This window comes from Centroberyx affinis, unplaced genomic scaffold (assembly GCF_046629955.1).
Source record: "Centroberyx affinis isolate AG114_WGS23_722 - 3 ecotype Tasmania unplaced genomic scaffold, CSIRO-AGI_Caff_v1 ptg000351l_1, whole genome shotgun sequence".
NCBI lineage: Eukaryota > Metazoa > Chordata > Actinopteri > Beryciformes > Berycidae > Centroberyx > Centroberyx affinis.
Window position 1 is genome coordinate 202503 of NW_027279023.1, and position 13574 is coordinate 216076.

Here is a 13574-nt window from a genome sequence, read left to right on the forward strand (position 1 = left end):
GCCCTCCACAGCTGCCAGTGTAACTTGATTTGGAGTCACTTGGTTGTGGAGTGGTGGTGGGTCGGGGCTGGTTTGGGATTGGGCCAAAGCAACATGGAGAGCAAAAAAACGCAAAGAAAAGGCTGGTGCTGAAAAAATATGTGATAAAAAGCTGAAGTCATTGGAGAGCGTCCTCATTGTGTCCTCCGTCTCTCAGTGAGTGTTCTAGTTAAAGGTCCATCTGATGTAAAGCAGGGCTCCCATTGCCTCTGTGATGATACATTTATTTGATGATAAAATTATGATAGAGTTGTTCTTTGTGGTAATTTTAATATTCACGTTGACGAGTCTTCTAATGTCCTTGCTACTGATTTTTTAAATATCACTAGATCTTTGAACTTTCAACAACATGTGTCTGGCCAAACTCATAAACGTGGCCACACTCTAGACCTTGTTTTTAGTCTGGGTCTGAGACTACCATCTGTGGAGATCATGGACATGTTTGTATCTGATCACCAATGCATTGTTTTTAACTGTGAATTACAGGCTGCTAGTACAGTTTTATCCCGCTCTAAGTACACTCGCGTCTTTAATGAGCATAGTGCCTCTAAATTCTGCACACTGTTTAATTCTCATGGCAATGTGTTTCCTGACTTCTCCTACACCAATGATTTGGTTAATTCTTTTAATTCTCTGTGTTCCTCAACCTTAGATGTCATAGCTCCTTTGAAGACTAGATCTAACTCAAAGACTAGAAAACAGCCCTGGTTAAATAATGACAGTATTCGTAGATGTAAAAGGAAATGCAGAAAAGCAGAACGTAGCTGGAAGAAATCAGGTCTCCTGGTCCACTTTGTGGCTATGAAGGAGTTACTACTTCTTTATAATAGGATGGTGAAAGATGCAAGAACATGCTATTTTTCTGAACTTATTTCTGCCCAAAAGCACAACCCCAGATTTCTATTTAAGACCGTTGATCAGTTAGTAAACCCAGCCTCTCCTTGTGCCTCTGCAGATTGTGATGCTAATTGTGAAAAGTTTTTATTGCACTTTGCTGGAAAGGTGGAATCTGTAAGACTTAGTATTACCCCCAATCCTGCCTTTTTAGATGTTGACCACCCGCTCTGGGATACTTTGAGCTATTTTTCCCCTATTACTCAGCCTGAACTTCTAGAAATCATGTCTCATATGAGAGTATCCTCCAGCCCTCCTGACAAAAAAAGTTTTTATTTGAAGTAATGGAATGTATTGGGCCCCACTTGCTCTCTATTTTGAACAGCTCTCTGTCTACCGGTTGTGTCCCAGATTATTTTAAAACTGAAAAAACCCGGACTTGATCTTACTCTCCTTGATAATTATTGCCCGATTTCTAAACTGCCTTTTATTTCTAAGATTCTTGAAAAAATTGTTTCAAAGCAGCTTCTTGCCGCTGTGGAAAATAATAGTATCTTTGAAAAGTTTCAGTCAGGTTTCCGTCAGTATCACAGCACTGAGACAGCCCCTCTAAAAGTCACTAACGACCTTTTAATGAATGCTGACGCAGGCATGTGTTCAATTCTTGTGCTGCTTGACTTAAGTGCAGCTTTCAACACAACTTATCATGGTATTCTTCTAGATAGACGGAGGCACTGGGTGGGTTTATCTGGTACTGCATTAGACTGGTTATCATCTTATTTGTCTGATAGGAAGTTTTGTGTCTCTGTTAACAACTTCTTGTTGTCATTTTCCAATATCAAGTATGGTGTGCCTCAAGGGTCAATTCTAGGACCAATTTTGTTCTCCCTATATATGCTCCCCTTGGGTGATGTCATCCGTAGACATGGTATTTCTTTTCACTGTTATGCAGATGACACAGAGTTGTACCTCCCTGTTAAGCCCACTGACCTCAGTATGCTGAGTTCTCTACAGGATTGCCTGAGTGATATAAAAAAAACTAGATGTCGATAAATTTTCTTCAGCTCAATTCCAATAAAACAGAAATCCTTGTTATTCAGCCCCAGCATATCACAACACAAACACTGCCATTGTCTGGTTACCTGTCACAACATATCAAGCCTGTTGCAAGAAATCTTGGTGTCCTGTTTGATAGCAATTTATGCTTTGAGCAACACATCACAAAGCTTGTCCAATCATGTTTTTATCACCTCAGAAATATTGCAAATATAAGATCTAGTTTAAATATTTAGAGATGCAGAAACTGTTGTGTATGCTTTTAATAATAATAATAATAATACATTTTATTTGAAGCGCCTTTCAAAACACTCAAGGTCACTTTACAAATTGATAAAAACACAATAAAATAGATAACCCAACAAACAAAGAACACAACATTAAAAATAAAGATTATAAACTGTATGCAGTTTTAAACAGATGAGTTTTGAGTCTGGATTTAAACTGGGGCAAAGAATCAATGCAGCGGATGTCAGGTGGGAGTGAGTTCCAGAGTTGGGGAGCAGAGCGGCTGAAAGCTCTGCTCCCCATGGTGGTGAGACGGGCGGAAGGTACAGAAAGGTGGAGGGAGGAGGAGGACCTGAGGGAGCGAGAGGGGGTGGCAATATGGATCAAATCAGACAGATAGGGGGGGGAGAGGTTGTGGATGGCTTTGAAAGTATGGAGGAGGATTTTAAAGGTGGTTCGGAATTTTACCGGAAGCCAGTGGAGCAGCTGGAGGACGGGGGTGATGTGGTGAAAGGAGGGGGTTCTGGTGATAATGCGGGCTGCTGAGTTCTGAACCAGTTGAAGTTTATGGAGGGATTTATCTCCTCGCGCCTTGATTACTGTAACAGCCTTTTCTCCTGTCTTAATCAAAACACTTTGAAACGTCTACAGACTGTACAGAACTCAGCTGCCAGGCTTCTAACCAGAACTAAGAGGCACGATCACATCACACCTGTTTTAGCCTCTTTACATTGGCTCCCTGTTTGTTTTAGGATTGACTTTAAGATCTTATTGATTACCTTTAAGGCTCTTCATGACCTGGCTCCAGATTATATTTTAGACCTTTTAATCCCTTATGAACCTTTGTGTAGTTTGAGATCCTCGGGCAGAGGTCTTCTGTCCCTTCCAGTGTCCAGGCTGAAAACTAAAGGGGACAGAGGGGCCATCAGGGCCCCGAGGCTCTGGACCGACCTGCCCAAGGAAATAAAGCTGAGTTAGTGTCTTCTTTCAAGTCTCTTCTTAAAACGTACTTTTATCAGAAAGCATTTCCTGATTTTACCTGAGCTGCCTCCTTAATTTTCTTGATTTTTATTTGTTTTTAATTTCATGTTTATTATTAATTTTTTAATTTTGTGTTTTTACTCCCTTTGTGTTTATAATGTGTCTATTTTTTATGGCTTTTAGTTCACTCTAATCTCTCTGTGCTTCTTAAAGTGTTCTGTTTTTATTGTAAAGCACTTTGTAACCTTTTTGTAATGTTTTGAAAGGTGCTATATAAATAAAGTTTATTATAATTATTATTATTAAAGGAGTTGGATGTGTATCTAAACATGGTGAAAGTATCAAAACTAAATCCACACAATCCATATTAGTGCAGCGAGCCTCTAAACGAGCCGTTTGGACTTCCGTAACTTTGTGATGTCACAAAGGTTCGCTCATTATCATTTTTGTAAGAAATAATAGACTAACAAAGTGTTTTTTTCAAAGCGGTTGAGCGGTTGTCATTGTTTATTACCAGAGAGTTTTCCCTACCTGTAGCCGCCAGGCCGCGGCGTCTCACGTTTCACTCTGGAAACGGTTAGCCAATCGGAACAGAGGGGTCATTAATATTAATGAGCCTGAAAGACACGGCGACAGAAACAGCCTGTTCTTGGTAAGGCTCAGAGAGATGCTGGAAAATGAACGTGGAGAAATGGATTGAGAGTGTTTTTGGTACATGACACCACACACACACCACAGCTAACTACAAAATAAAACTCTGGACAGTGGAGAATATGGACCTTTAAACTATTCTGAACAAAAATATGAATGCAACATGTAAAGTTTTGGTCGCATGTTTCCTGAGTTAAATCCCATTAATTTTCCATAAAAAGCTTATTTTTCTCTAATCTTCTGCACTGTTAGAAGAAAGTGTTTTGAAACCCAAAAAGTGGTGGCAACTCTGCTGCCACCATTATAGGCAGTGTTGGGCAGTAATGTGATTACTTTTTTCGGTAACGAGAAGTGTAAGGGATTACAATTTCAAATTCAGTAATTACATTACAGATACTAATCCCAGTAACGCTCTGTTACTGCGTTACTTAAGCCTGAACCCCTGTCAACCTTTTCAAAGGGTTTTTTTTCCTCCCCTTTTTCTCCTCATATGTATCTTGAGGTCATGCGTGAGCCGGTTTACGTCGGCTACTAGCTAAAACAGCAAGTGTGAGGGAGAGACGCAGACCTTCAGCAGCTGGAAGTTTTCCCATTACTTTGAATTTATCTCAGTCAAGGATGCAAAGCACATTATCGTCCGTTGTAAACTTTGTGTGGCAGCAAACCGCTTTCCACAGCGAAAAACACAACATCCAACTTGTCATAGCATCTAATACGACAACACAGCGATGAGAAACTCGGGGAAAAACAACCCGACAAGGAGGCTCCGCTGCCAACGACAAACGCACTCCGACTAAACAACAGCAGCTGGATTTCAGAGCAGGACACGGTGGTGGACAGCTACAAGTGATGGATTATTTGAAGTCAGGAGGATTTGGGATTGAGACCCTCAACCAGTTCTCAAACATGAAAACATTTACCCCGCCCCCATCTAGCGCCTGTGGAGCGGCTGTTCAGTTTGGGAAGTTTGCTGCTCACCTCCAGAAGGAACAGACTTGTCTGACAACAGGTTAGAGAAGCTTCTCCTTATGAGACACAATCGGTGTTTCACTTCTGAACAGTCAGCAGGCCTAGCTGTGGTCAGGAGCTGCTCTTACTAGTGTTTTCCTCAGTGTTTCAATAAATGGCGTCCTGGTGTTTCAAGACAACATACAGTGTCACAAAACACCCTCTGGTGACTGTTTTGAAATCTGAAAATGGTGCTTTGAGGCACTCAGGTCACAGAGTTTTCAAACTTGATATGGAGCATGGACACACCAATGAGATAAGTGGTTTGAAACACATTTCAGAGATTTTTTTTTCCAAGATTGGAGACACCCCTGATTATAGAGATTCCTTCGTCAGTTCTGGGTGTCTGTGTTCATTTGATCTGAAGCAACTGTCACTTCCTCATAACTTCACTATCAAAGTCTAGAAACATCAGTCTGACACCAAACCGGTCTAACCTGATGTGAGAGTCAAAGGAACTGAAGGTTTTTCCCTCAAACCTGCAGGCAGAAAGCAACACAACTAATTACTAACTACTTCTACTTTTAGTAGATTTAGATTTGAACACGAACACACTAACACTAACATGTTGAAAAACTGTTAGAAGAGCATTGAGTTGTGTTTTGAAGCTACACATCCGGTTTTCACACAGACAAACCTTTAACGGCTGAGTTGTAGATTTCCTCTTGTTCTAGTCTAAATAAGCTAACGGCAGGCAGTAACAGTCACATAAAAGATCTGCTGATAGAGTCAGGAAAGGAAAATACACTGGAAACTGTCATGGAAACTGATGTTTACAATACCTTTTGGTGGAGAAAATTATTTGCGACACGACGACAAGTGGAAGTGAAACTAAGAGAGAGAGACAGACAGAGAGACAGAGTGACAGAGAGAGAGAGAGAGATATGGAGAGAGAGAGAGAGAGAGAGATAGATATGGAGAGATAGAGCAGTTCCTCCTCCTGCTGCAGGACCTGGAGGTGAAACTCCTGCTATACGCTGATGATGTGGTGATTCTCTCCCCACAGCAGAGGGTCTACAGGAGCATCTCAGACTGGTAGAGCAGTCCTGTCAGAGATGGGCACTGACTGTCAATCTGGAAAAAACAAATCTGTTATGGTTTTCCAGAGAAAAGCCCGGTCACAGGAAAACAAATACAAGTTCAGATACGGAGGAATCACATTAACACATAACACAAGCTTTAATTACCTGGCTGTGGAAATCACCTCATCAGGGGGTTTTGGCTACAAAGGCACTAAGTGACAAAGCAGGAAGAGCTTACTGTGCCATAAAATCCAAATTTGGAAAAACTGTTGTTCCAGTAAAAATACGGATTAAGATCCTAAATTCTGTTTTAACACCAGTACGCCTTTATGGAAATGAGGTGTGGGGTCCGATCTCCTCCCCCAATTTTGCAAATCTGTACTGGGTGTCCATAGAAACGTTCCAAATCTCACCTGTAGAGCTGAACTGGGACTCTTTCTCATGTTTATTGAAATGCAAAAACGAGCCATAAAGTTCTGGCTTCATCTAAACAGAGCAGACCAAAACTCCATCAAACACAAAGCGCTGCTGAGCGACACTGTGAAGCCCAGGACACTCTTGGAAAAGTCGCTTGACAGTTCACAAGAATAACTGAAAATCAGGACAAACATAAATAATCATCCAAAAGCAAAACTAAACAATTTGTCTCTGTATTGAAAGATGCATATTTAACAGATTGGAAAAATGACATTGTATAGCACAAAAAGCTTCAGTGCTATTCAATTCTCAACCATGAAATTCAATTGGCAAAATATCTAAACATCAAAAACACAAAAGAAAGAGTTTTATCTAAATTAAGGATGTTGTGTGTTAAAATTCTGCGCATCTTTGAACTTTGAATACAAACTGGCTGAATCTGTTCTAGTCTAACTTAACCTGCCATCTAAACAATGTGAATTATTACATGCACTGCATGTCATGGTTCTGCCATGACCTGCCTTTGTGTTTCTTTGTGTTTCTCTGAGTTCCCTGCCCCCCTTGTTTCTCCGCCTCCTGGTCTGTCTGTCAGTGTGTAGTGTGGGTGTGGCTCCCTCTCTCCCCTCTTCACCTGTTCCCCCCTCCTGCTCCCACACACCTGTACCTCATCACTAATCACCCATCCCCACAGTATATCTACCCCGGGTCATCATCCACTCCTTGTCAGTTTGTCTGTTTAGCCTACCTGTTTTGCCTACCTGTTAGCTACCTGCTTTGTTCCTGTTTCCCAGTGTACCCGTCCTCCTGTTTTCCTGCCTCGTCACCTATTTTCATCTTCTTGTCTTGTTCCGGCCTGGTTGGTTTTTGTCTTTTGTCGTTTGCCTTTTTGCCTGTTGCCAGCCTGTGCCCTTGTGTTTTTGGAACTCCTGATTCTTAGTTCTTAGTTAAAGTCTCTAAACTCAGTAAAGCCTCTGCCTGCCTGTCTGCATTCGGGTCCTCACCTCTGCCCACACGTAACACTGCAGTTCTAGTGGTGTGTATTGGTTTGGCTGCTCTATTGATTTTCAATGGGGTGAAATGTTTCCAAACAGATATGAGATTAGTTGTAATTATAGTTACATTTCACAGTGACCTGCAATGTTTAATCTGATGAGGCTAACAGACCAACTGTTCAGGACAAATGCTGACTATTAATTCCTGTAACTGAACATTGTTGTGAAATATGACTCATTTGTTTCATATTAATTACAAGAGAAAAGGATATAAAACGTACCATAATAACACAAAACTCTGTTACTTGATAATTATAACATCACATGTAGTTTACTAATATAATAACTGTCTTTAAGACACACACAGTGTGTGACTACAATAATAGTTAATATATATATATATATATATATATATATATATTTATATATATTAACTATTATTATTATTGGATGTCTCTGAAAAAACTGATTATGAAACTCATTATCAGCCCTAAGCCTGTCTCAGATCAGATCCAGTTGGCTTTGGGTTCACTTGCTTCAAATATAAAATCTTCCGCAAGACACATTTGAGGTCACATATTACCCCGATTTTAGCTTCACTGCACTGGTGTGTGAGTTTTAGAGTAGATTTTAAAATTATATTAATCACTTACAAGGCACTACATAGTCTGGCACCTGAATACCATACAGCTGTCTTAGACCAGTGGTTCTCAACTCCGGCCCTCGGGACCCAGAGTGCTGATGGTTTTCTATCCTACCAGGTAGTTAATTGCATTAGGATAGAAAACCATCAGCACTCCGGGTCCCGAGGGCCGGAGTTGAGAACCACTGTCTTAGACCATAAGGCCCCACTAGCTGTTCCAGAGTCTAGACTGAGGACAAAGTGCGAAAAAAGGAGTGTCACAACGTGTGCCTAACCCTAACCCATAAACATAACAAACAGCGATATAAAATACCATAAGGATCAAAGTCCAATCTGAAGTCTGTGACAGAGAATCGGGAAGTAGTTTTATGATGCGTCTATCAAATGGTGAAATGTAACCTCATCATCTACAGTGAATAAAGAGCCTTTCTGCTCTGATTAAAAACATTACAACTAATTTACACGTTCAGGACGTTAACGTTAACACTCAAACACTGATGTGTTCACAAACTGTCGCAAAGTGTTTTATGTTTCCAGCCGAAACAGAGTTTCACCCTCCTGATCACAAACAGAGGCTTCTTCTGTATGATCGTCTTATTACAGTTAAATCAGTCAACAGTAAGCAACGGGTTGAAGAATAAAACACTTTAAACTGTAATGAAAAGTGTTTGTTACAATACCTTTTCATGGTGGAAATAACCTGCTGCCACACCGATAAGTGAAAGTAGACAACTGGCTTGATAGAGAGAGAGAGAGAGAGATAATATATATTTATATTGTCCCCTTAGGGAAATTTGTCTTGGACTGCATGCTGTATAGAAACAGTACAAACTCAACAGCATCGCAACAAAACAAAACACACAAAAAACAAAACACACAGGCGACACAAGTCTGAAATCATCATGAGTGCTAATACATTTCCTAGCAGGTGTCATATTAGTTATTGCCTTCATAGTGTCCCATAGTTTTTCAGAGTTCATTACAAGGACGTTGTGTTCAGTAGTCTCTTTATGTTTCCTCCTGGCCTCCTGAAGCAGGTGGTTCACTTCCTTTTGCACAATTTTCAGCTGCATTCTATCACGGTTCTTAAATGTGTGTTTTTTTTGCAATTAATACAATCCTTTACCTCCTTGGTTATGTAATGTTTGTTGTTAGGGTATACTGTTATATCTTTTTGAGGAATTACATTGTCCACACAAAACTTTATATACTCAGTAACAGTCTTTGTAGCCATGTCCACATCCATCTCATGAAAGGAGTTTCACTCAGTACAGAGGAAACCCGAAACTGTGCAAAGGATAATGTTCGTGAACTCCCTTGGTAGATATAGAGGTGTGAGATAGCTGTAGCCTGAGGGCCTTTAGTGAAGCAGGAGGCGGACTCAGAAGGTGATTTGAAGGTCCCACAGGTGGACATTTATTTACAGTGCAACCCCAAAAAAAAAAAATAAATAAAATAAATTACAGAACAGAGGATAACAGCACGTGCACTGGCATCTGCACTGCCTGACCTTTCCCCTTTCAACTGCCTCAGAACTACTGTTTAAATACAGCCATCAATTTTCAAGCCACATCCCCTGGCCTTCACCAACCTCACTACAGGGGTGAGACATATAATAAGCTATTACCTGCATAGCTTTTACATATTATTAACCACAGTATTATTTTCACAGAATTCCATTTTCCTAGTGTACCTGAATGCATCACCAAACAAATACAGTAAATAGCCGCGATCTCCCACAGCAAAAGAATAATCCTCAGTAACACAGTAAAAACCCCCCCTCCATGGAATAGGCCATGACGTCATTGATGACGTCATCAACCACATAACACACGCAACTGCAGGGCGGCCCCCTCCCAAACAGTCGATTCCCGCGGCAGCTAAGTGTCTGTGAACAAAGAAAATGCAACCATAGACTACAACTCAGAAAATCCTGTAACTAAACCGACAATAAAGGTAAATGAAATGGCAACCATGTTTGTCTGTGATTATTGTGTTATTGTGATGAAAATATGGAATGTGGAAATCTCAACAAAATATAACGCTAAACACAAACAGACCCGGGATAGTTATGTGCGTTGGCATTAATAATAATAATAATAATAATAAATTTTATTTGCAGCGCCTTTCAAAACACTCAAGGTCACTTTACAAATTGATAAAAACACAATAAAATAGATAAAACAACAAACAAAGAACACAACATTAAAATAAAATAAAGATTATAAACGGTATGCAGTTTTAAACAGATGAGTTTTGAGTCTGGATTTAAACTGGGGCAAAGAATCAATCCAGCGGATGTCAGGTGGGAGTGAGTTCCAGAGTTGGGGAGCAGAGCGGCTGAAAGCTCTGCTCCCCATGGTGGTGAGACGGGCGGAAGGTACAGAAAGGTGGAGGGAGGAGGAGGACCTGAGGGAGCGAGGGGGGGTGGCAATATGGATCAAATCAGACAGATAGGGGGGGGAGAGGTTGTGGATGGCTTTGAAAGTATGGAGGAGGATTTTAAAGGTGGTTCGGAATTTTACCGGAAGCCAGTGGAGCAGCTGGAGGACAGGGGTGATGTGGTGAAAGGAGGGGGTTCTGGTGATAATGCGGGCTGCTGAGTTCTGAACCAGTTGAAGTTTATGGAGGGATTTGTGGGGGACACCAAAAAGAAGTGAGTTACAGTAATCGAGACGGGAGGTGATGAGGCTGTGAACCAGGATGGCAGTGGTGTGAGGGGTGAGAGAAGGGCGGAGGCGATTAATGTTTCGTAAATGGAAATATGCAGACCGGGTTATGTTATTGATGTGAGATTGAAACGATAGTGTACTGTCGAGGATGACACCCAGACTCTTTACCTGAGGGGAGGGGGAAACTGTGGAGCTATCAATGGTAAGGGAAAAACTGTCAGTTTTGGAAAGGGTGGCTTTGGTGCCGATAAGAAGGAGTTCTGTTTTATTGCAATTAAGTTTGAGGAAGTTTGAGGTGAACCAGGATTTGATTTCTGAAAGGCAGTGGGTGAGGGAGGAGGGTGGGAGAGTGGAGTTAGGCTTACTAGAAAGGTAGAGCTGGGTGTCATCCGCGAAGCAGTGAATCTGGATACTATATTTACGGAAGATATTGCCAAGTGGTAGGAGGTATATAATGAAGAGGAGGGGCCCCAGGACAGAACCCTGGGGCACACCTGAAGTGACGGGGGAGGACTGTGAGGTGAAGGATTTCAGCTGGATGAACTGAGTGCGGCCAGTGAGGTACGAGTGAAACCAGTGAAGGGGGGTGTGAGTAATACCGAGAGAGGAGAGTCTATCAAGGAGAATGGAGTGAGAGATAGTGTCGAAGGCCGCACTCAGATTGAGGAGGATGAGGATGCAAATCAAACCAGAATCAGCAGCAGCCATAAGGAGGTCATTAGTGATTTTAATGAGGGCTGTTTCGGTGCTATGGCGGGGACGGAAACCGGACTGGAATTGTTCGTACAGGTTGTTATGGGTGAGATGGGAGTGGAGCTGAGAGGCAACGGTTTTTTCTAAAATTTTGGATATGAAGGGAAGGTGAGAAATGGGGCGGAGGTTATTGAAATCATTAGGGTCTGAACCAGGTTTCTTCAATATGGGGCTGATGGCTGCAGACTTGAAGAGAGCAGGAACAATTCCAGTGGATAATGAGGAGTGGATGATGGCTGAAATGAGGGGAAGCAGAGAGGGGAGGCAGGATTTAACCAAGACTGTGGGGAGAGGATCCAGCGTGCAAGTAGATGGCTTGGACTTGGTGATGAGATTGGAGATAACTGAGGGACGAGGGAGTTCAAAGGTGGAGAAAGGGATTTTATGAACCTTTTCATCGAAAAACAGGAGGAGAGAATTGCAGGTGTCTGAGGAGTGCAAGTGGGCAGGTAGGAAGTCAGGGGGTTGGATGATGTTGTTAAATATGGAAAAGAGTGTCTTGGTGTTGCCTGCATTAGAGCAGATAAGTCCAGAGTAGTATTGAGATTTAGCGTGAGAGATGGAGTCCTTATACAGAGATAGGTGAGCAATATACATGTCTTTATGAATGGTGAGTCCAGACTTCCTGTAAAGTCTTTCGAGCTGTCGATTTTTGGATTTCATGGAACGGAGATCGGGAGTGAACCAGGGGGCAGACCGAGTGAAGAAAACAGAGCGAGATTTGACGGGAGCGAGTGAATTGAGAATGTTGGTGAGACCATTATTGTACTGGGAGACAAGATCATCAGGGGTGGAAGAAGAGACTGGTGTCAGGGTGGCGATACAGGAAGAGAGGGAGTCCGTGTTAATGTCCTTTATATTGCGAAATGAAATGACACGGGGTGGCTTGAAGATGGAGAGACGGAGGGTGAAATTAAATGAGAGGACGAAGTGGTCCATAATATGGAGTTTATCAGCAGTACAGTTGGAGGGGGTGAGACCGGAGCAGCAAATTAAGTCGAGGGTGTGTCCTTTTACGTGTGTGGGAAAGTCTGAGAACTGCTGGAAGCCAAAACTGTCCAATGATGAAGAAAAGTCTTTGGTGAGAGGAAAAGCAGTATTGTCCATGTGTATATTGAAATCTCCCAGCAGAATTACATTTGGAGAGAGAGTGGAAAGGTGGGTGAGGAGGACAGAGAATTCATTTAAAAAGTCAGTGTGAGGCTTGGGGGAAGGTAGATTGTGGCAATGATTGTGGGGATGGGTCCGGATATTTGGCAGGCAAGGCATTCTAGTGAGGAGAGAGGAGGCACAGAAACTGGAAGGACCTTCCACTTCTCGCGGTAAAGTATCGCGAGACCACCTCCGCGACCCGAGCCACGAGGTTTGCAGAAGTAAACAAACCCCGGAGGAGTAGAGTCATTGAGCTGGGAAAAGTCACCAGGTAGTTGCCAAGTCTCATTCAAACAAAGAAAGTCAAGCTTACGGTCAGTAAGGAGATCCTGGACGAGATGTCCTTTACCCGTGAGGGAGCGGATGTTGAGCAGACCGAAGCTGACGCTGGTGTTGTCACTGGTGAGAGGAGCATTAGCCGACCTAGCCAAGCGGGCTAACACACTGTGGTCCACAGACCGGCCGGTGTTTCTGGGTGGGCGGCGAGCGGAGGACCAAAAGGCGGGAATTCCTTTGGAGCCGTTGAAGAGAAGACCCCGCCGAGACCCACGGTGGATGTACCTCCAGCGAGGCTGGAAGGCGATGTCCGGATGGAGGTGCAGAGCTGCCGGTGGAGATCCGGACCGCTGAGAGCGGAGCCTGAGAAGCTCCGCCACCGAATATTGGAGGAGCCCTTCCACAGGTAGATGGAGGAGCGACAGGACAGTCCAGACCAGAATGGACCACAGATAGACCCTGCTGACCCACATCATGAAGCGTGGCGGAGAGGCGATGACGTGGAGCCGGGTGGTGAGCCAAGCAGGTAGGCTAAAGTTAGCCTGCTCTCACAGAAACATGAAGCGATGACAGCAGAAATGAAGAGCATCAGGCGAAAAAAGGAGGGTTACGTTCCCAAATGAGGGTAATTGTACAGTCGGATTGTGGCTAGAGAACCATAAAAACACTTTAAAAGTTGCCGGTGAGTAGCGGCAGCAAGACGCGCCAGCGTTCACTCAACCGGAAGGGGAGGAGTTGACAGTCAGTAATTTCACAGACACTGTGAAATTACCGGTCGACTCCATACATGAAATAATTAACAGATATGTAGAGATGTATTGATGGGCTTCAATTATAAATAAAGAAATAC